This window comes from Labeo rohita, chromosome 5 (genome assembly GCF_022985175.1).
Source record: "Labeo rohita strain BAU-BD-2019 chromosome 5, IGBB_LRoh.1.0, whole genome shotgun sequence".
Taxonomy (NCBI): domain Eukaryota; kingdom Metazoa; phylum Chordata; class Actinopteri; order Cypriniformes; family Cyprinidae; genus Labeo; species Labeo rohita.
In genome coordinates this window covers 5,690,725-5,716,786 of record NC_066873.1, presented here as the reverse complement: position 1 = coordinate 5,716,786, position 26,062 = coordinate 5,690,725, and positions in this window count along the sequence as shown.

Here is a 26,062-nt window from a genome sequence, read left to right as displayed (position 1 = left end):
ATCTTGAAAATATAGCTTATATAATATATAAATAAATAAATAAATAATAAAAAGAGGGTGAATGATAGGATGAGAGAGAGAGAGAGAGAGAGAGAGAGAGAGAGAGAGAGAGAGAGGAACCTTTCTATTCCCTTCATCAATTGCAAATGAAATCGTAAATTAATAACATATAGGAAAAAAATATATAACAGCTATGATAACAGCAATGGCAACAATGGAGTTGCGAAGAATAAAACACATGGTAACTTACTGTAAATTAAATGTTAATAAGAATGAAGAAAATAAAGGCTTAAATGCTTTCAGTGAGTTATGCATTAGAGAGGGAGAGAAAGAAAGGAAAGAGAGAGAGAGGAAAAAAAACTGCATTTCAATAATAGAAGTAATCGACATAAGTTGACAGAATATATACTTCATAAGTTATATAAAAGGACACTAAATGTTCCTCATTAGTTTCTCATGTTTTAAGACAGAGATATAGGTAAACAGGAATCAGTTCCCCTACTCAAATATTGAATAAAAGGGGACCAAGTTTGTTTGGAGGGATCAATGTTGTGTGCAAATGCTCTAAGTTTAAATGAACTGATAATAATTTGAGCCACTGGTTTATTGAAAGAGCTGTTCTGTCTTTCCAGTTAAGTAAGATGTGTTTCTTTGCTACTGTTAGTGAAATCAATAAAAATGGTTTAAACTCATTAGAAATCTGTAGTGTAGAAGTGCCTCCTAGTAAAGCGATTTTTGGACAAACTGGGATTCTGAATTCGAGGATATCTGAGAGCCTGCTCATGACCTTTGACCAAAATGAATGAACCAGTGGACATTGCCAGAATGCATGGAAATAATCATCAGTGGAGCCTGGACAGTGTGGACAATTATCATTTTTAAAATATATCCCATTCGTTGCAGTTTGTATGTTGTGAAATGAGTTCTATGAATAACTTTATATTGAATCATTTGAATTTTGATATTGCAGGACATTGAATAAATGTTATTGCAAACTTTTTGCCAGTTGATAATTTGATCTGTACCCATGTCCTTAGTCCATTGTTGAACTGGAGCAACTATGTTGGTTTCTGTAGATAATAAGAATGTATATATTTGTCATAATATTTTATTAGGTTTTAAAGATTCAATAGTTTGGTATATGTGAGAATTACAGTTTGACAGAGTACAGAAACCAATAGATTTTTGTATGACTTCTTTTAACTGTAAATATTGAAAGTAGGTTTGATTTGGTAAATTGTATTTAGACTGAGTCTGTTAAAAGGTCATGAAAAGGTCCCCATTATATAAGTGGCCCAGGGTATTTACCCCTCTCTGACTCCATGTGGAGAAATGAAAAGGTTTATTGTTAATTAAAAACATTGGATTATGCCATATGGGTGTACTGGCTGATGGTTTCACTCTACAGTGTAATAGGTCATGCAACTTCCACCAAGCATTCATGGTGGTATTAATGGTATTATTTTTGTAACCAGGGAGAGTTTGGTAACACTTTCTATGAAGCCCATATTTATAATACATTATAAGGGTATTCTTAAGGCATTATAATGAATTATGAAAAAATCCTTATAGTATGTTGTATTATCTCATGAGTATTCATAAGAACCATTTTAATGTATTATGATTTTTACTTATTTGTGGTTATAGCTTTTAAGAGTATGATAACCTCCTCATAGTTATAACGTATTATAAATCTCATATTTTGCCATGTTACGCATGTCACTTTACTTAAAGCATACAAAGTAATAAGTAATAATAATAATAGTAATAGCAGTAATAATAATAATAATAATAATAATAATAATAATAATATTTCTCAAAGAGCCATAAGATCAGGTATCAGATCAGATGAATGTGTAATATGACACATTTGTATTATCAGTTTGATTATTTTGATGGTACTGCATGTCAGCTAGCAGTAATTATTAGCAGTAGTATGCAAAATATATGCTAACACTGTATTTTGATGGTTCCCCAAAAGACAAACTGATTATAAGTAACTTTGCAAGTACATGAACGTGCTACCTAGCCTAACCTTAACCTAAGTCTACTAATACTCTAATACCTGGAGGCCTCCCAACACTGCACATTTTGCATCTCTCCTTTGTCTGACACATTTCAGGTCTTGGAGTCTCCTCTAATGACCTAATTATCTGAATCAGGTGTGTTTGATTAAGGAGACATGGAAAACGTGCAGTGTTGGGGGCCTCCAGAAATGTGGTTGGGAACCACTGCTCTAAGGAGTGTTAGTTGACATGTAGTTGGACAATTGCTTATTGTCAATAGGGGAACCATCAAAATAAAACATAATATAATGTAAAAAATAAATGTAATATGATATAGTCCATTATAAATTAAGTAGATTTTATATGCTGTCCATTGTGTGTTATAAATAATCATAATTTTAAAAGTTATAACCTCAAATACTCAAGTATTATAATGTATTATAATTGTTGTTATGATTATTCATGAGATGATATAACATACTATAAGGTTTTTTATAATGCATTATGCATTCATTATAATGCCTTAGAAATACCATTATAATGTATTATAAATAGGGGCTTCATAGAAAGTGTTACCGAGAATTTTTATTGATTTGTCTATTAATGGTAAAAACTTTATATCTAATAACTGAACCAGCTCATTTTCAATATTTGACCAAAGGATCTTAAAAAGAAGCCACAAGAAACAGGTGAATAAAGACTGACAATCGATGTTTAATGTTGAGAGATGATTGTTTCAAGAAATGTAAAGCATTTTGGCTCGTTTATGTGTCTCGTGCTCAATGAGAGCTGTGTGTGGAGGGAGGGGAGTGTTTTTCTGAGTGTCTAAATGTGTTTCATCTATTTGCGCACATTGTTTTCAACTATACTGTATAGCTGTGTTTCACGATCGTAGCCGTCCCATGCATGGTTGCGATGTGTTCTTTGTGAACCTCAAAAATTTGAATTTTTTAAAATTCTTTAAAGACGCCATTATTTTAGAAAGTTAATCATTTTATTTTATTGACAAAATATTTTAATTTGTCGTGTATATTTTTTTCACTCGATCAGACAACATTTTAAGCTGTCATATGGTCATGTTAAAACGTCCCCCTCACATGTTACAATGTACCCCATCTGCGGGGCATGTTGTCACATTTCACTTTCTTTCCAAGCTGTTTAACTTCATATACATAACTGACTGTGTTTTTGCAACTTATGCGTGTTTGAAAATAAACCTGTGTGTGAAAGAGAACTTAGTTTAGTACTCACATGCATGTGACAGCACTTCCTGATCGTGTGCTTCGAATGTGTGCATCCAGTATCAGAAATTTAAACCGATATGGATTTCAGCACGATATGCATGATAATTAAAACCAAACAGATGTTTTTGGCATAGATCTGAGATACGAGGTAAAACAGCATAGCCCTGTTCTGGAAAAGTGAGTGGGGAGCAGCAGCTCATTTGCATTTAAAGAGACATGGACTAAAACAGGAAGTTTCTGCTTCCGCTCAAAATAAGCATTTTCAAAAAGACATGATAAATTATCTGTGGGGTATTTTGAGCTGAAATATCACAGACACATCCTGGGAACACCTGAGATTTATAATACATTTTGTAAAAAGGGGAATAATAGGTGCCCTTTAAACAAACAAACTATTGGTATTATTTTTTTTTTCCAGGAATTTTAGAATAGCACGCATAATGTTAGTGTTGCAACAACACTCTTAAAAATAAAGGTGCTTTGCGATGGCATAGAAGAAACTTTTTTGTCTAAATGGTTCCATAAATAACCTTTCTGTTTCACAAAAGGATCTTTGTGGTGAAAGAAGGTTCTTCAGATTATAAAAAGGTAAGAAAGAGATGGTTCTTTAAAGAACCTTTGACTGAATGGTTCTTTGTGGAACCAAAAATGGTTCTTCTATGGCATCACTGTGAAGAACACTTTAAAGCACCTTTATTTTTAAGAGTGAACCGTGCATACATGCACTTAGAAAAGAGACAGTTTACACAAGACAAAAGGCACAAAAATTGTATGCTTGCTGTGACCTAATGATCCAAATTTATTAAAATGCTGTGAAGCTGCATCACACACATCCAGTGAAAACAGTGTGAATGTGAATCATCCCGTTGTGTCTTTTTAGAAAGAAAGCAGGGGAGCACAACAAACATTTTGTTTTAATACAGAAAACAGTGGTGTTTGCATCATATCTCAAGAATGCTCACTAAAAATAAAATAACGGTGTTCCTGTTTGAGCTGCAGTCACAGACAAAACCCTCATGTACAACTATGTTAGGCTCCACAATTGTTATATGTCCTTAATTAACTTGCAAAGATGTCATTTCCACCTTTGTGCATGTAAGAGCACTTTTGCACATGAAAGCAGAAGAGCAGAAGAGCATATATATATATATATATATATATATATATATATATATATATATATATATATATATATATATATATAGACTACTGGTCAAAAGTAATTTAATTTAATTTATCATTTTATTTTATTTTATTATTATTTGCTCATCAAGGCTGCATTTCAGCAAATCAAAAATACAATAAAAACAGCAATATTGTAAAGTATTTTTACAATTCAAAATATCTGTTTCTATGTGAATATATAGTAAAATGTAATGTAGTGCTATGATCTATAGGAAAAATGCTTCAAATGTTTTTCAAGATTCTTTGATGAATATAAATCAATAAATAAATATATAAAAAAAAAAAACATTTGTAATGCTTCATGATCAGCAAATCAGCATATTAGAACGATTTTTGAAGGATCATGTGACACTTGAAGACTGGAGTAATGATACTGAAAATTCAGCTTTGAAAACAGCAATAAATTACATATTACTATACAGCTCATTTACATTGTAATAATTAATTACATTAATTTTTTTCACATTTTTACAGTATTTTTGATCAAATAAATGCAGCCTTTCTGAGCAGAACAGATTTCTTTAAAAAAATATATTATTCCAAACTTTTCACCAGTATTGTGTATATTCAGAAAAGTCAGTCAAACACTAATAGATTGAATGTCCACTTCATATCGAGCAGACAGCATCACACTAGGAGAACTGAAGAGGAACAAGAGGAGATCTTGCAAACTGAGCTACAGATTCATATAACACACGCCGCCCAGAAGAGCATCTGAACGATGAAGGCTTTTAGTCAAATCAGATTTAGAGCAATTACGTCCATGACGCGCCGCTATCATCCATGTCCCAGCGGATGGCAATGGATACAGACAGCACATGTCTGGCAACTTGACTGTAATGGGACAGCTATTTAAGACATATTGCATCATTTCCCCACTGTAATCTCATATGAATTGCTGGAGGAGGTCGTCGAGGGGTGGAACAGTGAAATCTATGGGCATAAACGCTCAGTTTGGGCATGTCATCACTAATCATTCACACTACAAGGAGCTCGGTTGGAGTTTACCACAATCAGATGCTGTACGGAAGATGTAGATGGAGATATTTTACATCTAAAAGTTTCCAGAGCTTGCATATTTAAGAACACTTTAGCTTTTTCGTTATCTGCAGCAGTGAAGAGCATTGCTTCTTCATTATGTGCTAACAATATCATAAAGCAGAATTTCATTGATCTGCTGCGGGTTGGAGAAACGATACTAACCTCTGTTGAAGAATGTTGTGATATCAAAACAAGTTAAGCTCCATCGACAGCATCTGTGACAGTAATTTCATTTACAGCACTGCACTTATAGGGCAAAGCATTCTGGAGAGTTTAAAGGAGTCATGAAATGAAGAATATATTTTATTATAGTTTTGTGTTACCGTTGCTATTATTAACCCTTCTGTACAATGTGTAGCTACAGATTTACTGTCACTTATTGTCATTATGGTTGCGTAGTTTCTTCTGCCTCTGGCTCAAACATATATGGCTCTATCACAGCGTTGACATCACAAGTATCGAAAAGCACAAAACATGCTATAAAGAAGGGCATGGCTACAGTGTGATGAGGTCAGCCAATCACAGCAGTGGCCATTTACTTCCATTTCCGCAAGAAGAAAGATTGATTTTTTTCATAGAAACCAGAAAAGATGGATAATTAATTATTTTCACAAAAATTTGACCTTTTTGGTTTTAAAAAAAAACCAAAACAACAACAACAACCCTGTAAACTTTATAAACCAACCTCGAGAAGCATCTGAAATGGCATTTCATGACCCTTTAACACTTGTATTAGTTTTTCAGTTTAAAACTATGGTAGCCTTTGTTATATAAGCTTTAAATTGTTCTTCTCAACTACTTTTCTAGGTTATGTGTTACTGATGGATTTTTTCTTTCTGTGCCAGTATTGCGGTATTGGAATGGGCAATATGAAGTTCTGCCTTCAAAATAAGAGAGCCCAGCAACCTGTCACTCACATGAAATGATCACAGCAATGAGCAATTACTAAACAACAACACTTTCTATATGATTTAATCAAAACTAATATTAATGTAATATTAATGAATATATTAAAGTAATATTAATGAAATAAAAGGCTGTGTAGAATTACTTAAAGAGAGATACTTTTATGATTATATACACTTAAGTACATTTTTAAGTGCCCTTTGTCATGCTTTAAAGAAGTACACTTATTTTGATAGGTTGACTAATATACTATACTTGTTTGAACTTGAACTTGAACGTTAAATTTAAAGGTCATATATTTTAAAGTATTAAATGTTAGCTTCATAATTACAAAATTGTAATTACAAAAATAAAAACTTACTTAAGTCCTACTTCAGTGAATCAAAAACACTCCAAATTTCAGCTCATCGCATTTAATAACTTCACACTGTAATACATTTCCATTTAATTCTAACTTGCAGTTAAGGGTCCAAAAACATTACATTCAGTTCACGCTTAAGTACTTTTTAAGACTTCTAAGACTTTTGTAACTTATAAGAATCAATACATATTTAATCCATATAGGCCTAGTTTCATAGACAGGGTTTAGCCTAAACCAGGATTAGGCCATAGTTCAGTTAAGACATTTAAGTAAAAAAGACAAAACAAAGGCATGCACCGATATATTTTAAGATCAGTCAAAGCAAGTTTCTTTCAGTTGAAACAGCTCAGACTTATATTTTAGTCTGGGATTAAGTTTAAGCCTTGTCTGTGAATCTGAGCTGTATTTATTTATTTATTTATTTATTTATTTATTTATTTATTTATGTCGTTTTTCTTACTACTGGTAGATCTGTTAATTTATTTGTGTCTTTTTTTTCTATTTATCATATTATTTGCCATAATGCTTACAAATAATTTTTGTGGGTTTACTACTGACTGTTTACTTGGCATCAGTAATTTTCTAAGGACTTCCATTAGTTTTTGCTGTGGAACTAAAATTGGTGTTGAGAATTGTTAAATTTCACTGGTATCCAAAATCTTGTATTCTAACTCTATTTTCAGATACCACTACTACTACTACTACTAACTATGTTGTAATTTATATTATTGTGAAAGTAAATTAGTCTAATGATATAAAATTTTTGTCATATCGTCCACTCTTTGGTGCTTGAAGTGGGCAGTTTTACAGTATTACACGCACACACATTTATATATATATATATATATATATTTATATATTTATATATTTATATATATATGCTTGAAATCACAAAGACCACCTCACTACACTGGACATGCACACATTTTATATATATATATATATATATATATTTATATATTTATATATATATGTGCTTGAAATCACAAAGACCACCTCACTACACTGGACATGCACAATGACTGGACCAGCCTGCAGGTTTATTTGAGGACAGCATCCCCATTCATGACAGCATGCATGCCATGTTTTTTGTGAATGCTCATCTCTCTCTCTTTCTCTCTCTCTGTCTCTCTTACGCACACACACACACACACATGGACGCACGCACACACGCACGCATCCGTTAAACAGGTCACTGCTGGAACAACATGTTCCTGTGCTGGTGCTCTACAAACTCACCATTGTGCGTGCGCTGCATTGCTTTGCTTTTGTGCTGTGCTGTTCCTGATGGCATGATTATAAGGTGCAGGTGTCTGTCTCCAGGCAGGATCTGACGCTGCGAGCGAGACACACAGAGTGCGATACTGTGTTTACCGAGCACTCCATTGCTCATAATTGGTGGACTTGATTGGACTCGGCTAATAGCAAAGCAAATGCCAAGGCCCAGCTTTTGAGAATCGTTCTCTGGGGGAAAAAAGAACATTGAAAATGGCTTAATATTCTGCTGGAAATTACATGGACTTATTCAAGGCTGCTGGCTTTCACAAGCTCTTTCTCTGGGTGAAAGAAGATCCTGTAAAGATTCTACAGAAGAGGTAAAAGATTGATATACCTCAAGGTGTTTCATTGAGGACGGGCACGGTGAGTGCAAACTCACCCACACACCAATGCGTTTTCGCTTTGTGTCACACAAAGTGCAGGGTACATGAGCTCGAGCTATAATATGGTGGATACAGGTGATCTTTTATTTCAACATCACTGCTACATGACGTACAAGAAATCCCACATATTAATTCCACATATTGTGTTATGCCTTTCAGTCTTTTCACTATTTCTTTGAGGGCTGCAAAGTAAATGAAAAACCTGATAGATGATGGAATGCACTTTTTTTCTGTGTTGGTAAAGCAGGTCTGTAATACCTGGATGTCTCTGTTTCTGTCTCCCAATTTTAAATGTTTGCTTATGGAAAATTTGGGCCGTAAATATCATGTGACTAATGAACTGTCAGCACTGATTGGCTGATGGCACCATGAGAACAAACACAGTCTCAAACCATTTACTGACAATCCAGAGCTATGACATCATAGACATCACAAATGTACAACCACACACACACAAATTCTTGTGTATGTTGTTTACAGGGACTCATAGGAGTATTTATAAAAAATTATATTTTCTATTGCCCTACTCCAACCCTACACCCCTCACAGGAAACTGCTGCCAATCTTTGAATTTCAAAACATACAATTTAGTATGTTTTTTAAAGCCTTTTGGTTTATGGGGACACAGGGAGTGTCCTCATAAACCATGCTATGTCATGTAGTACTCATGACATTATACACATTGTCAGTACGCTCCCTATACGCAGAGTATGCAGTCTGAGTAGGGTACCAACTCAAAGTTGTTTTAAAAAAAACCTTTCGTTCTATAGTAATATTAACATATACATTTACGTAAGTAAAATATAAACATGAACATATACAATTATATATATTAAAAAAAGTGAACGCAGTAGGCTAAGCACACGTAACGCGCCATTGTTACGGAGCGAGAGATGCGACGTGAAGCGGGCGGATCCAGTTGCAAGCTTTTATTTAGGGACATCGACAAAGACATGGTCAAAACAAGCAGAGTCAGACAATGGCTAACAGGTATATGCGGGCAAGACACAAGAGTAGTCCGTAACACAAGCGAGGGTCGATCCACGGCGAATGTTATCCAAGGGGCTAGGCAAAAAAGGGGTAATCCGAAAAGACAGGCGAGAGTTCCAAAAGGCTGGCAGCGAAACAGACAAGACAATACAACAAGGCGTAGATTCAAGACTCGAATGACAAGGAACAGGATCAAGACTAAACTAGAAAACACGAACTGACTTCGTACAGGTGCTAACACACAACTAGTGCTTAATGCAAACCAATACTCGACAACTAGGAAAAGGAAGTCCGGGGTTTAAATAGGGTCTCTGATGGGACGCAGGTGATCAGTGCAATGGCTGATGGGGAACGTAGTCCGGGGTGTGGTGTACCAGTCAGTGTAATGTGAATGTCAAAGCGACCTCTGGTGGCGAGCAAACTGACGTTCAGGAACAGATTTGTGACAGCCATGTTCACATTCCCGCCCGCGCAATCATAATAAGCGGTCCGGCGCCGAGAAAAGAAAAGAAAACTAAAGAAAACAAAACAAAAAAAAAAGCCCAAGATGAAGCCCGTGTATCACTTTCAGGTACGTTCATAATCCTGAGAAACTCGTTTGGCTGTTGACTTTAATAACGTGTTTTAATGTCTGTAATAATTTTACCACCACCAATGGATCTGCCTTCCTAATCTAGTTTCCATGGCTTAAAATGCATTAGCCTATATAAAAGCAATGAGGCAATAATGATTGGTTAATTAATAATAATCATACGGTTTCATTAAATAACACTGTTAAAATACATAATGTAAGCTAATACGAAACAAAAACAATTTATGATCATTACATATTATTACAAATGCCTGCAAAGGGTGCCAAAGGCCTAATAATTGTTGTTGTTACACTTACAGGACTATCGAATCCTTGTTTAATAGTGACCAAACATTTAATTCAAATATCCACTTTAATCTTGCCATAGAAATGATACAGCCTCTATAATTTCTTCAACAAAAATGTGGACATCACAACCCTTGCCATAATTAACCATGGTTTTATCATTGTAAAACTGCTTAATTTTCTGTGTGTTTTCTGGATGCTTGAGACAATAAAACCAAGTAGATGTAACGCCACGCCAGCAGAGGGAGCCCTTACCCATGAACTGACTGTTGCTGCTCCCTCTGTTGCCTTGTTGGTAACTTCCTGTTTGGTGGCCATAAAGGGAGGCCATTTCCAAACAGATGTTGCGAAGTATTGTTTTGCTATTGTGGACTCTACCAAGCGTTTATTCCCTGTTTTCATTGCCCTGGTTTTGTTTTATAGTCATAGTTTTTGCCTTTGTTTTTGCCACAGTTTTGCCTCATTCATTGCCATAGTTTTGTCTTGTTTCATATCCTTGTTTATTTGTTACTTTTTGGACTGCTGTCTCTGGTTTTTGTGGACTACGATATTGTTTTGCCTTCGTCACTCTGTTTGTTCGGATAGTGACCCTGCCTGTCTGACTACGATCTGTAAATAAAGCTTGCACTTGGATCTTACACGCTTCCTACGAGTCCGCGTTACAGAATACTTCGCCTACCAAAGATTCAGCGGCTTCTACACAGATCAAACCATGGACCCAGCATCACGCCTCGTTCGACTCCGCCAAGGTAACCGGCCAATTGAACAATATGGACTTTTGTGAGCTCTGTCACTTGGTGGATTTTCAAGACAGCTTTCTTAACGACATTTTCTCTTTTGGTTTGGACAAGGACATTTCAGTTAAACTGCCAAGACACCACTACCACTGGTCATTAATCCGTTATATTGACTATGCTCTGTTGCTGGCTGGATCAGCATTTACTGTAGGGATCGCCGATGATCAATCCTACCATCCTCCTGTACCAGCCACACCTAAATGCTCATATGTCATGTCCGGTATTGTCACTATCATGCCAGAGCCTTCTCATACCAAGTCTGCCAAGCCAAAGCCTGCTCACGTCACGTCTGCCAAGCCACAGCCTGCCCACACCATACCTGCCGCTCCAAGGCCTCTTCATGTCACGTCGTCCGCTCCAGGGCCTGTTCACGCCATGCCCGCCGCTCCAGGGCCTGCTCACGCCATGCCTGCCTGTCCAGAGTCTGCACCTGTCATGGCCGCCCTCCTACAACCAGCTCACAAGATGGCTGCTATCTCCAAGCCAGTCCACAAGATGGCCGCCATCCCAGAGCCAGTCCACAAGATGGCCGCCATCCCCAAGCCTGTTCACAAGATGGCCGCCATCACCAAGCCTGTTCACAAAATGGCTGCCCCGTCTGAGCCTCATCAAGTCAGAATCATCTCATCCAAATCTCATCTCGCCATGTCTGCTGCACCCAAATCAAATCAAGTGATGCCTGATCCTCTGGTGTCAAGTCAAGTCAGGGCTACACTTTCTGTGCCAAGCCAAGACACAGCTGTTGTTCTCCATGAATCAAGCCAAGATACAGCTGTTGTTCTCCATGAGTCAAGCCAAGATACAGCTGTTGTTCTCCATGAGTCAAGCCAAGATACAGCTGTTGTTCCCCATGAGTCAAGCCAAGATACAGCTGTGCCCCACGAGTCAAGCCACGTCACAGCTGTGCCCCACGAGTCAAGCCAAGTTACAGCTGTTCCCCATGAGTCAAGCCAAGTTACAGCTGTTCCCCATGAGTCAAGTCATGTTACAGCTGATGTTCCTGAGTCAAGTCATGTTACAGCTGTTGTTCCTGAGTCAAGCCAAGTTACAGCTGTAATTCCTGAATCAAGTCAAGTTACAGCTGGGTTGTCTATGTTAAGCCAAGCCACAGTTGATCTTCATGAGCCAAGCCAAGTTACAGCAGATTTTCATGAGCCAAGTCAAGTTGCCGCTGTTATTCCCGAACCAAGTCAAGCCACAGCTGACCTTCATGAACCAAGTCAAGCCACAGCTGATCTCCCTGAGTCAAGTCAAGAAGCGGCTGTAACGCCACGCCAGCAGAGGGAGCCCTTACCCATGAACTGACTGTTGCTGCTCCCTCTGCTGCCTCGTTGGTAACTTCCTGTTTGGTGGCCATAAAGGGAGGCCATTTCCAAACAGACATCGCGAAGTATTGTTTTGCTATTGTGGACTCTACCAAGCGTTTATTCCCTGTTTTCATTGCCCTGTTTTTGTCATTGCCACGGTTTTGTTTTATAGTCATAGTTTTTGTCTTTGTTTTTGCCACAGTTTTGCCTCATTCATTGCCATAGTTTTGTCTTGTTTCATATCCTTGTTTATTTGTTACTTTTTGGACTGCTCTCTCTGGTTTTTGGACTGTGCCTGTTTTTGTGGACTACGATATTGTTTTGCCTTCATCACTCTGTTTGTTCGGATACTGACCCTGCCTGTCTGACTATGATCTGTAAATAAAGCTCGCACTTGGATCTTACACGCTTCTTACGAGTCCGCGTTACAGTAGACAACTGTATAAGGCCTAATAAAATCATAGCCATAGGTAACTGTCTAGAGCTACAACAGTAATTTATAAATAATACAATTTCAATTTATTTATTTACTTTTATATTTTATTAAAGTGCTATTATGACCCTGTAAAGGTTTTTTTTTTTTTTGTTTTTTTTCCATAATGAGGGAGGGGGCACAACAATAAAATGCTTACGACACCAGTTTGGCCAGCAGCGGCCCTGCACATTATCCTCACAAACCATATATACCAGAACACAAAATAATCACTGGTAAAACATATATTACAATGAAATATTAATGATGCATTTCTACCAAAATGTTATTCAGAATAAGTGGCTATTACTGAATGGCTGTCAACAAACAGGGAACATTTTAGGAACTTTCCTCTCAAAGTTATGAGTAACCTTTAAAGAACATTTGCTGGCCAAAAATGTTACAAAAAGCTATATTTATGCAGTGTTCATGGATCATTTGTGTTAGCACATGCTGTACTACTTGTTTCAGAATGTTTAGACAACATTCAGCAGTAATATTCCCATAACCTCTCTCCAGTAGATAAAGTCAGATAAAGTGGCCAAAAAAGTTTCTTTTTTTTTTTTTTTTTTTGTTTTTGTTTTATATACAAAACAATTTTGTGATGGAGATGGAATTGTTATGATTTCTACCAGCAGGGATAATGGGGCCATGTTATTCAGACAAACCATGACCACTTAGTTTCTTCATTTACATGCACCAAATAATCTGTTTATAATCAGATTGATGGCTCTATTGAACTAAAACGTCTTCATGGAAGCACCTCAGTTGATTTGTCTGAGCTTGATCCAAATGAACTTTTGATCAAATTGAAAGGGTGATGTAGACCTGAAAACATTTAAACACCTGAATCTCACCATTTTATCAATGTTTACATGTGTTTTACATCATATAAACATGCTTATGTTAATTTCCATCTCATGTCTTACAACTGGTCAGTGGAGGAGACTAAACGTGTTAAAAGAGCTCTTTGTCTTAATCTGGGTACACACCACAAGATAATCAGGCTGATTTCTCCCCTTCCGACAATCCTAGGTAATGTCCCGATTATCTTGGTGGTTCTAAAGATTATTTTATCAGGTTTGAGGTGTGTTAAGTGACTAAATCTGCTCGAAAGAATATTGGAGGCGCCCCAATCGCGAATCGTAAATATTCAATATGAATATCCTGATGTGTAAGGGGAACCCTGAGGCACACCACACACTATAGGAGCAAAACTGTTAAATCTAGGATTTACTGACCTCATGTTTGTGGTCTCTCACATTTTGAAGCTCTTATAAGATTTTTAAAATCGTTTAGTGTGTAACCAGCATTTGTGTTATTGAGGCAAAAATTACAATTATAATATAGAAACTCTGGTGACATTGTCGCAGTGGCCTTGTCTGTTTTGTGGTGACTGATGTACTACACATGCACTAAGGTTTTGTTCAGAATACCAGAGATGGGAAGTAGCTGAGTACAAATACTTCATTACTGTACTTAAGTAGATTTTTCTGGTATCAGTACTTTACTTCACTGTTTATTTTTCTGACTACTTTTTACTTTTACTCCTTACATTTTTACACAAATATCTGTACTTTCAACTTCTTACATTTTCAAACCAGGCTCATTACCTAGTTTCAATCTGTATTTTGTGTATCATCATTCGATAATAAATCTCTAAATCATGAATTGGTTAGTCTATACTGGCAACACGATTCGGCTCGCGTGTGTCGTGTCTCCACCAAACGTTTCTGTCGGAGTAATGCGAGTGAATGGAGACTGGATCAGAAGGGCAAAACTACTGATATGTTCAGGACTTCAAGTCCAGGTTAGTTTCGTCTCTAAATAGGCTACTGTAGTTTTGTCTTTGTTTACTTAATTAAGCGCTAGCAACTCTTAGCAGTAGCCAGAGGATTAATAATAGCTACTATAAACTAAACTAAATTAATTACTATCATCACTCAAAATACTGTATGGTAAAGAACATCATTATTATCTATTGTAAAGTTACAATGTTATAAGACATAGTTTTATAATAAATTTAGAGTAATCTAAGGTAGATAACAACACAACCTTTATGACAATTAAAATCAAAAACCATGGTTACTATAAGCCATGGTAACCCCAAACTAACCTTGGTTTTGCTACACTAACCATAGACTAACCATGAAATTTGTAGTAAAATTAGGGTTGTAAATTAATCATATGTTCAACTATGGGGCACTTGCCCAAAAAAATTTTCTCCGGTAAGACAAGCGATGTGTTCTCAAACGTCTGTTTAGCCATGGCCTATATATACTCTTTCATCAGAACGTACTAAGTCCCCTGAATATTTTGTTGAAAGTGTTTTTTCTCCTGCTTGAATCAGTGGATGCGCGATCTATTGCCAGATTCACACAAACTGCGTGAACCCGTGCGCTTTCATTTCAACGCCTATATGTTACTCAACCAGATTCATATGCTGTGCGGTGCGTCGTGCAGCTCCCTTCTCTTCAACTGAAATTAAAATGCCTCACTTATATACTGTATGTGTGAATTTGCTACAGAGCGTCAGCCATGCGCATTCACGTTGTACTTTGCAGCCATTGGCAATCAAGAAAGGGGCAGAGTGTAAACAAGTGAGTTTGTAAGTTTTATTTTAGGTTTAGCTATATGCAGTGCTTAACAAACTTATTAGACCACCCGTCAAAAACTTTTTTAGAACTAAAAATTGTATCGTCATTTATTAGGCAAATAACAAATGACTAAATTGTCTTTATTCACACATAATAACCAAAAACTAATATACCAAATAAATAAATATTTTATTTTTATTTTGTATGCCTCCTTTGGCCTTGATAAAAGCTTTTATTCTTGCTGACATTGTTTTAATGCACTTTCCACAGTCTCTGTTGTTACTGACATCCAAATAGTTTCTAGTTACTCCCAAAGACTTGCTTTTTGTGTTAACCTTTTGTGCAATCTATATTTGAATCCATTCAATCCCAACAATAATTCTATTTTAGCATTAGAAACACTATTTTGACTAAAGATCTTATACATACTGGTGGATTAACCATTACAGAAACATTAAAAATGATTTTGGTAATCACCAGTACTTGGGGCAGCTGTGGCACAAACCTTATATTTTGGGTGGTGGTCCAATAAATTTAAGCACAGTCAGGGATGGGCAGTAATTCAAAAACGTGTATTTGAAATACAAAATACTATTTTGTATTTAAATACATTTAATCTTAGTATTTTTGTATTTTCAAAATACATAACTTTAGGTGTTGTTGCCCAGGGGCACCAAAGAGTCTTAATCCGCCACTGGGTCCAGTTACCAGCTTGGCACTAAAACAGGCAGTAGTAATGGGTACTTACTTTACTTTTTTAAGTACATATCAGAGCTCATACTTCAACGTGAGTAAAAAAGTGCAGTCAGTACTTCTACTTTTACCAGAGTATTTTTAAACATGAGTATATGTGCTTCTACTTAAGTGAAGGATGTGTGTACCTTTGTCATCTCTGCAGAATACATGTAATGCACATGTAAACAAATATGTAACTCAGATTGCAACTTGAATCTGAAATTGGAATAGATTAATCCAGATGAAAATGAGTGCATGTAGACATACCTAACATTATATATTTCGTACTGAAGCATACAAAATGATTATTCTTTCTTGATCTTCTACTTCTCTTTCAATAGTCAGTAACCTTTAGTTTCTGTCTCAGACCACACTCGACAGCTTGTATCATAGACTTTGGCCTAATTTGCACACACTCCCTGCGTTGTTTTAGCACCCGATTCACTAAAGGAATTATGCAAATCAGGTAATTATGCAATTTGCCGAGCACAAATCCCCGCCTTGCCAGGCCTGTTGGTAGTGTTAGTTTGTGGAGGATGAACCAAATTACCACCGGGACTCTACAGCATCTCTCCACCTCAGTCCACTCCTTAAAAAACAGAAGGTGCTTTTTAAAAGTTGATAAGCCTATTTTGCCATCCTCATTATGCATGATTATATAGTTATTTTTTATTTTTATCGCCATCATTTTTCCCCTGCCATCCGTGTCCTATCAGAACAGACCTGCAACCTGTTTTGAAACAAGCACTGCTTTGAAGAACACATTTTCTGGCATTTCTAGATTGATCTGGGTGAGGTGATGTCTTTTGACAGATGCAGTAGAGGCAGCTGTCCCTACAAAGCCTGACATATGAAATAACAATCAGAAAACCCTTTGAACCTTTCAACAAAATCTAAAAAAAGGTGGGGGGGGGAGGGGCGGGGGAAAGAAAGGATCGCATAGATCTCATATTGCATATGTTTTTTTTTTTTTTTTTTTTTTTTTTGAATATCATTTAATTTGAGGCTCTTGTGTAGGCATATATAGTCTGATATAGTGAGAGTATGGAGGGAAAAAAAGCTCAGATGTATTTAGAGACTTAAACTGAGCAAAAATATGCAATTGGCTGCAGATGCTGGTATTTATATGATGAAATTCCAATGATTGTACTGTAAATAAGTGAGATCTTTACAACGGCATACCAGATATACATAAAATGACAAATATCAGTCATCACTCAATATCTCCAATAATATGTCTTAGTAAGGTGAAATTTAAATGATCAAAACATATAATGCAAGGTAATACAATGATGATTGAGAAATGGACAAATAATCACTATAACAAATAATCATTCCTCAAAAGATTTGAGATGTTTTCGAGGTTTGAGAAGATCATTCCTCCAAACAGTGGAGGAACAGTGAAAGTAAAGCTTCTGGAAACAAGTGTTCCTCAAAAGCTTGATGATCATATTTGAGACTTGCGGATTTTTCTAAAAAATGACATCTGGATGATCAAATAAAGCAAAGCTGCTTCAGTCCAGTAAGTGTTCATCCTGAAATATTACCAACAACATCAAAATTATTCTTGCATTTATTTTATAAAAATCGGTACAGAATTCACAGCGAGAAGACATGGAAAGCACAAGCTGAAGGTGGACGTCTGTACAATTAGACTAAAAGACCTTTTGCATGCTAAAAATGTCTAAACTGTCAATCAGACAACAGAAGGCATGTAGTAGATTGTGAACAGCAGGTTTTTCAACAGGTTTTGATCATGTTGACCATCTAGAGTCCTCAGAAATTTACATATTAAATATGATACAATAGCTTAGGGTTAAGAACAAGGAAGGACAAATGAAAGTGATCAGCACTGGCTATTAACTCTTTAATTGAAGTCAAAGTGTCCTTGAGGCGACTGAAGAGTCAGCAGAAGGGAACCAAGCGAAAAGTCGACTTTGAAATTATAGGGCATTAACATAGATGTGAAATATATGAACATAAGACAGATGGGGGCAGCTGAGACTGTGGCCGGCCGGCGTTCCAGTGAAACTAAAAAGGTACTTTATGAGTTTATTTATATTTCATGAGAGCTGTGTGAGAATAGGAAAGATGCACAAAAAGGAAATAAGCGGGCATTAGAAAATCCTTGTTGTACTAAATTATGCACGACTACATTACAGAATGGTAGTCCAATTAAAATCTAATATGAAATATTATCCAGGGAAGGAGAAACTCGTCTACAGGCCAAAGTAAATCCACCTGAGGAACAACAAAAGGCCAGTTTCATTCGGATCAAAGCTGCATTTGTGAGACACAGAATAAAGGATGCTAAAAAAAAAAAGTGTCTGTCAAAATGCTGTTTACATGTTTATCCTTACCACAGCATTATTGGGCAGCTGAGAAAGACAACATGCCAAAAAGCTTTGCTTCATTAAGGTCTTGATAAATCAAAGTAGTCCAATATGCTTTTCTTTTGCTGCAACAACACCTTCCTCTAACGAACGCCATGCGCCATCTGTTTCCGCACACCGGCAAGGGTGTTGTGTATTTTTAAAATCACCATAGTAACATACATTTTCACCATTCAAAAGCAATGATTCAGAGATACAATCCTCTGTAAAACAACACACATCATAAACACATCGGATAACAACAGGAGCCCTAAAAGGCCTTTTGCTTTCTCATGATCACAGCGACATGTTCTTGTGATCTCGACACAACAAAGCTTGGATTTTCATGACCATTTTTCTCACCAGGAAAAAAAAAACAAAAAACTCAGTGCAATATAGTATTTCAGTTCACGGTTAGTCCCTGAAGCATGATGAAACATGATATAAAGTTTTCACTCAGTATGTTTTCAAAAACAGGGTCTTCTGCTCACCAACAGTAGAAATGTGAAATAAATAACTAAATATATAGAGTGCTGCTTGAAAGTTTGTGAACCCTTTAGAATGTTCTATATTTCTACATAAATATGACCAAAACGTTCATCTGATTTTCACACAAGTTTTGAAAATTGACAAAGAGAACCCAATTAAACAAATGAGATGAAAATATATAATTTGTCATTTATTTATTATGAAAAATTATCCAGTGTTACGTATCTGTGAGTAAAGTATGTGAATCTCTAGGATTAGCAGTTAATTTGAAGGTGAAATTAGAGTCTGTCAGTTCAGAAGTGTTTTCAGTTAATATGATGACAATTAGGTGTCAGTTTATGCCCTGTTTTATTTAAAGAACAGGGATCTATTAAAATCTGATCATGTTTGTGAAAGTGAACCATGGCACAAACAAAGGAAATATCTGAGGACCTCAGAAAAAGAGTTGTTGTTGCTTATCAGGCTGGAAAAGGTTATAAAACCATCTCTAAAGTGTTTGGACTTCATAAATCCACAGTCAGACAGGTTGTGTACAAACGGAGGAAATTCTAGACCACAGTTACACTCCCCAGAAGTGGTCGACCAACAAAGATCACTCCAAAGCAAGATGTATAATAGTTTCCGAGGTTGCAAAGAACCCCAGGACAACTTCTAAGCAACTAAAGGCATTTGCTGCATCTGGGCCAGGACGACTTGCCATCATTGATGGAACAATAAATGTAGAATTATACCAGCAAATTCTAAAGGAAAATGTCAGGACATCTGTCCATGAACTAAAATCTAAAGAGAAAGTGGGTCATGCAGCAAGACAACGACCGACCCTAAGCGCACAAGTCATTTTACCAAAAAATAAAAAAATGGTTAAACAAGAACTGTCATGGATTGGCCAGGCTCTTCCACCACTCACACCCAGCGATCTCAGTCACCGGAATTCTAACTCACAGCACCTGCACCTAATCACCAGTCAACCTACTTAAGCACACACCACACTTCAGTCTCTGTCCGGGCTCGTTCATACGAAGCGGACTCATTGTGCCTATCGTCAAGAAGTCACAAACTATACCTACCTGCGAATACTTACCTGTTTTCTCTTGTGTTCTAGTCCTGTCGTCCTTGTCTCTCCAGTCCAGTCAGCAGTGTGTGTGTGTGCGTGTTCGATCAGCCATCGGATCCAGTCCAGTCATCCTGCAACAAAGTATCAAGTATCATCATTCTATCGTCATTCAAGTCAAAGTCAAGTCCTACCAGATCCACTCACCTCTGCCGGAATCTCCTCTGCTTCACGCTTTGCTCTGCTGTGATTAAATAAACGTACCTTTGTTGAAATACCTGTCTTGCCCGTTTGTGTCCGTGACAAGAACAAAGGTAATGTTTCAGAACAGCCGAGTCAAAGTCCGGACCTTAATCCAATTAAAATGTTGTGGAAGGACCTAAAGCAAGCAGTTCTTAGGAGGAAACCCACCAACACCGATTTTTGCTGAATAGAAATCTTTAGTAACATCAATAATATCTTTACTGTCATATTTGATCAGTTTAATGCATTCTTTATTAATGCATTAATTTATTGAATATCATATTAAGTAATTAAATAATTGATGAATTAGTATTATTTTATTTTAAAAATATAATAATACAACTTTGATGATGAAAACACAACTTTAATGTCAAGATCACAGGAAAAGACAAAATACTAATGCCAATACTAATACTAATACTACTAATAATGCATGTTGTCTTCCTTATTAATCTTATTTGCACCAATCATATGGCCCAGTAACTTCTCCACCATATTCCTGACAACCATCTTCCTGGGAAATCAATGCTTAGCACCAAATGAAAGGATTATAGCCGTGGAGACAGAGATCCTCCCTCCGGACCTCCCAACAGACCACTGAGGACCCGTGCCGATAACAGCGGATCTGAACACATGCCAAAAGCCGAGCTGAAGCTTGACATATGCCCTCATATTTTACTGGCCCTTCAGGAGCGTCCAGTGCAAGACATTAATCAGGAGACACGTGACGGCCAGCGGCGCCACTGCCGGACGAGCAGCCCATTCATTTTCCCTCATTATGCCTTTCTTTTATTTCTGCATTAGATACTGCGTGGTCAGTGTTTTGGAGTGTTTGCTGTGCCTGAATCACAGAAGTCCAGGATGATACAGATGGAGAAGCGCCTGATTGGCTCTGGCCTTTACTTTCCCATGAGGCTGTCGAGCGTGGTGTCTTCAGGTCGCTGTGTGGCACACATTGAGATTAATTCTGTGCTGGAACGGAGATGCCTATTGTTTAGCTGCTGTGTGGTTGTGTTTCTAAACGCATTAAGGCTAAATTCTTAGAGATGTTTGAAAGACATGTCCTAGTTCTGGGTCTCCTGTGGTGCAATAGGGTTAAAATCTCCCTGGGAAAAAAAAAAAAAAAAAAAATTAAACTAAACAGCACTGCAGTGACTAGTAGGGTGTAAAAAATGGAAAACTTTTTATGCGTTTTGGCCTTTCATTTACACAACACATCTTAGGGACCTGAGAACTCTCTTTGTGTAAACTACGAAAATGCAAATTTGTGAAAACATAGACATCATGAGCATATGTAATACATGTTCGGTCTTTAGAAATGCTTATGTGCGCAGGTGTGTAGTGTTTCTTTACAAAGCGACGTCAGCATCTACTGGCCTGCTGTCTGTACGTGAACTTTTCAAATGGAAAAGGAAAAACCTTTTCCGTTTTTAGTACATTGTTGTTGTGTACATACACTCTAAAGATTTCCTTTCAAGTCATTTGACCTAACATGTTGTAATTTTTTTATTAAATATTGCAGATGTTCCTTTATGAATGGAAGAATCACTGAATTTAGTTATCAGTATTTTTTACAATGACTTAATTGACACAATAAATGTAATTATTTGGGTTAAAAACTGCAATGTGCTAAACAACAGTGGTGTAATTCATTATTTAAAATGTCAAAATGTATAATTAAATTATTAAAAATTAAAACCTGTTCAGACCAAGGACAGTAAACTGTGACTTGAATTTAAATTATTCATTTTAATAATCGTTCTAATTCTATGGGAATAATGCAGTGCACCGTGCACACCACACCTTACAGTTGAGGTCAATAGTTTGTAATATTTTACCAAAATAAGAGTGATCATACAACATGCATGTTATTGTTTATTTAGTACTGACCTGAATAACATATTTCACATAAACAATGTTTACATATAGTCCACAAGAGAAAATAATAGTTGAATTTATATATATATAAAAAAATAAAGAATAAATAAAATAAAATTGATTCTTAATACTGTGTTGTTACCTGAATGATCCACATCTGTTCTACAGATTTTTTTTTTTGTGCATTTGAACGCTTTCCAACAATGACTATATGATTTTGAGATCCATCTTTTCACAATGAGGACAACTGAGGGTCTCATATGCAACTATTACAGAAGGTAAGAAGTTGGGGGTGTAAACTATTTGAATTTGAAGATCAGGCTAAATTTAACATATTTTGTCTTCTGAGAAACATGTAACTATCTTCTGTAGCCTCTAAAGGCCAGTAATAAATGAAAACAAAATATAATATTTATAATCAAAATAAGAAAAATCTCCATTCTGTTCAAACGTTTTCACCTGCCCTAACCTTACCAAATACTTTATTTTCAACGTTTCCATTATTTCCTTCATTTTTACTGAAAATTCCTTTCCGATGTGATTTGAGATTTGAAAAAGAAGAAAAAAGTTTGGAAAGAGGCAGGTTCGAGTTCAGGGTTAGTATATATAAAGTTATTTCGCTGAATGAAAACAATTTTCAATAGCTTAGCTATAATTTTACTATTAGTTAACAATATTATTTAGTTTTAACAATAGCAGCATTTTGTGTTTTAGGCGGGTCTCTAGGACCTGTATGTGAAGATGTCCTCATGAGTAAGACCAGACCGCATCAGCACATCCTGGTGAGAAACTGTGTCATGTCTTTATTATAATTACTTTTTGCAGTGCCGGAAATTTGACTGAATGTGTTTCCTGGAGAAAAGAAATGCTTCACCACATGTCTCACACGGAGTTTAAGCTGCTGTACACATTAAAAAATGCTCTTGATGCATCATGTCCCAGTTGTCCTCAGTGTGAAAAGATTGATCTCAAAATCATACAGTCATTGTTAGAAAAGGGTTCAAATACAAAAATGCTGGAAAACCAAAGAATTTGTGGGACCAGAAGGATTGTTCTGAAGAACAGCAGGCAGTTGAACTGTTCAGGACAAACAAGGGACTCGTGAACAACCATCACTAAACAAAGCAAACAAAACAAAAAAAAAAAAAAAAAACAAAACAAAACAAAACAAAACAAAACAAACAAACAAACAAACAAAAAAAAAGCTGTGGATCATTCAGGCAAAAACAGTATTTAGAATCAAGTCTTTGTGAACTTTTGAATCAGGTAATTTTTATAAATTCAACTATTATTTTCTCTTGTGGACTATATGTAAACATATTTGATATGAAATATCTTATACAGCTCAGTACTAAATAAACAATAACATGCATTTTGAACGATCCCTCTTATTTTGGTAAAATAATTAACATTTTTAATGATTCTGAAAGGGGATCCAAACTTTTGACCTCGACTATATTTGCCTCTGTTCCTTTTTCAGCGTTGCGCTCGTTGTCTTCTGTCTTTCATTTGCATTTCCACAGTACTAAGGTAAGGTTGTGTGAATTTATGAATAAACCGCTGTTTTTTGGAAAAAAAAAAAAAATCCTGGTCTACTGACATTTGTTATGACATCTGCTTCCAGCATTACAATGCTCATGATAACTTTTGTTAACTCTACAATAAGAAATCCACTTCACCAGCTAATTACTCTTCAAGAGTGATGCTATCCACCTTATTTTTCCCGTAAGAGTGGGCGTGGCCATTTGTAAATTTGATGGGTCTGTCTTCCGGTCTCATCCACATCCAGCTATTTTTAGCTGTACAAAACAGTTTGTTTTGCTGCTTGATATTGCAAAATGGTGTGTCTTATTTTAATGTATCAGCTTAATTAAGAACACACTGGTTTGTAGTGCAAACAGTCTTACCATTTACGGCACGTTGTTATTCTTCTCGTTATTTCCATATAGCGGCTGATGAACCGGCAGACCAGCATATTGTTATAATAAACACAATATTTCTGTGTGTTGGTGTTATCTTTAAAGTTATCATTCTTGATGTGAACTATAAAGTTTTAATAACCATTTTAATTCCATTACACTTTCAGAATTATTTTTTTCAAGCTCATGATCAATAAAAACACTGAAAGCCAATCAGAAATCATCCTGCTTGAAAGAGCACAAGGATACTAATATACAGTAGTTATAATTAAATAACTACTACAAACTACTAGTTATAGTTATCATTCTTGGTGTGAACGGGCCTTTAATCTATGTAATATGTTTCTTCTTATCTTTTACATCTACATCCATGTTAAAATTAGCATGCAACCTCTCAAAACTAGCTCACACTAAGATGGTGTTGCTGATAATAAATTCATTGATATATCCCTTGACCATAAAGAAGGCAACCACATGTGATTATGGTGTAAGATGCTACAGTATGTTCAACTGCTGCACTGGAGAGTGGTTATTATTTATTATTCATAGTGGTTGCCATGTCGATAGAAACCGACAAATCACAGATAAATGTCCACTTTGAGCCTCTCAAATAATTTTCAATATGATGCAAACACTAGTATGAGAATATCAGTGCAAATAACAACAATAAAGCATTAATTTATGTATGTGAGTTGTGGACTGTACTGTAGATTTTGGTGTGACATGCCACTTCTGTATAGAATGTATGGCAGAAAATCAATTGTAAAAGTTTATTTTTTCAAGAAAAGAAATATGTTATGTGGATAGTCCTTTGCTAAATAAATAAGAGGAGTTGTGGTGTTCAGATAAATTTATGTATGTTCCACCTTGAACCTTGACATGCACGTAAAGAGACTTCAACAGCCTGTGCACGTCAGCTGTGTAAACAACATGCCCACATGCACCATAAAAAGATTTTCTGTGAATAAACACTTAAAATGAAGAATGTATGTAGTTGTGTGTATTATTTATTTGAACATACGTTGTGCATGCTGCTGTCACAGAAGACACAGAGTTCCTAAAATGCAGTGTTGCCAAGTCCATGTTTTACTGCAGATTTAAGCTACTAATTTTAAATAGCAATTGAGCTGCTTTTGTTTGACAGACCTGGCAACCCTGCTGAAATGGTGGTGAATATTGAGGAGCATCAGCTCATCCTGCAGTAGTTTGTCTGTGTGCAATGGTCTACAGGTGACAGTTGTGCTAACAGTGTGACATCTCCTTCGCTTTGAGACGGCCACCTTCTGCTCTCCTGATTTCTCCACATACCCACACCCTCTGACAACTTCTTCTGGATTGTCAATTTACATTTCAGATAAAAGCTTTTGCCCTCTTGCTTGTCAGTCTGTCACCTGACCCACTACAGAGACAAACAGAGCAGAGGCCCAAATTACAGCAGCGGCCCGTCTGTATTATTCACACTCGTCCGCTCTCCACTGACCGGAGATCAATGCTTAAAACTCACTGCCAAGGATGTCTGTCTGGAGAGAGCTATCCGTTTAATGCTTTTCAAAAGTCCTGGATTTTATTTTCTGTTTTAATGTGTGCACTGCAGCAACTGCAGTGGCAACTGGAGTCATTTAATGTGCAATGGCAGTATTTTAACAGCCCATCTATAGCCCGAGTGATTAAGTGTTTTTTGATTGTAATGATTGTTTGCTGGGGCATGCATTGAACTGCTGCTGCATGGATAGTGCAGTGAATCTGTATGCTCTATTCATAATATAGCTACAGTACAACTGATAAACTGATGATTTATTTTAAGCGCTGCATGTTGGAGCTTTCAATTTAAAATGGGGTCATGGCAAGATTTTTTCCTAATATTCCTTGAGGTTTTTTTTCCCCTCACAAAAAAGGTCATAAATTTGTTAAAATTTGTATTATTTTCATCT